Source organism: Eleutherodactylus coqui, chromosome 6, assembly GCF_035609145.1.
Source record: "Eleutherodactylus coqui strain aEleCoq1 chromosome 6, aEleCoq1.hap1, whole genome shotgun sequence".
NCBI lineage: Eukaryota > Metazoa > Chordata > Amphibia > Anura > Eleutherodactylidae > Eleutherodactylus > Eleutherodactylus coqui.
This window is the reverse complement of record NC_089842.1, coordinates 40,487,717-40,488,976: the sequence shown is the minus strand read 5'-3', so window position 1 is coordinate 40,488,976 and position 1,260 is coordinate 40,487,717.

Below are 1,260 nucleotides of genomic sequence, written 5' to 3'. Positions count from 1 at the left end.
GAAACACTTTTATAAAGTGTGAATGAGATCAGAGCAGTAATAGTTGAAAGATCTGCCGTGATTCAGTATCGTAGGGGGTTGTGTGAATGCATTTATATGTAAGGTAAGACGTGTTGCAAAAAATATGCCAAATGACAGTAGTAGCTGCATGTGATTTACACTGATGTCAATGGTGGAAGCTGTGTGCGAGCTGTGATCAAACTCCAAGTGAGTTGGGATTTTTGTGACTGTAGTGTCGAAATCACATTACATTGCAGGTCACAACGTGATACCATTGACAATAATTGTGTATTCTGCATTCTCTGTGTCATGCAACATGTGCAGCCATACGGTAACTTAAAGGGGTTGTACCAGAATTTCGATTTTATTCCCTATCCATTAGATAAGGGATAACTTGCTGATCAGTGGCTGTCTCAGCGCTGAGACCCCTGCCAATGTGGGAAGTGGTACTCCGGTGTTCCACTCTCCTGTTACTGCGGGTGTCACTCGCAATGACGTCCTCTGAATGGAGCGCTGGTTGAGCAAGCGTAGTCAACGCTCCATTAGTTTCAATGCGGCTGACGGAAATAGCCGTGCAGCACCCGCTCAGCTATTTCGGCAGTCCCGTTGAAAGTGAATGGAGCGCTGATGTGATTGCACAAGCAGTGCTTCACTCAATTTCCTCCTCACATTGTGCTGTGCAGTACCCCTTCAGTGAGAAGGACGAGGAATAAGGAATCGGTGGGGGTCTCAGCAGTGAGACCGCAACCAATCAGCAAGTTATCCCCTATTTTGTGGATAGGGGATCACTTGAAATTTCGATGCAACCTCTTTAATAGGAGTAATGCATTATGATTATAGGTGTTCATACCCAGAGTAGCGACTGCCGTGTTTCCTATGTTTATAGCACACTTGGCGGATTCCCAGTGTTGCAGAAGGCTCAAGCACTGGCTAGGTCCCAGGTGTATGCATGTGCGGAGGGCTTATTACAGGCTCCTTCCCATGACAACCAGATGTATGGTGACACCGGCTGCAGTAATGACACCTTCTCTCTTTGTTCCTTTGAGTGTGGCCGCCTTTTATGTTTAGCTTGTAATGATAAAAGATCAAAGCCGAGACGGGACCACATAGCGCTCCATGCCAAGTGCAGATCTACCCAGCTATTAATTAGGAGGAGAATTCAATCACCAGAGAGGAGAGGAACAAATCATTACTAGGAATCCAGGATACTTCTTAGCACATCGTACTAGTTCCTTGAGGCAAGAACTGCCTATATGAGAG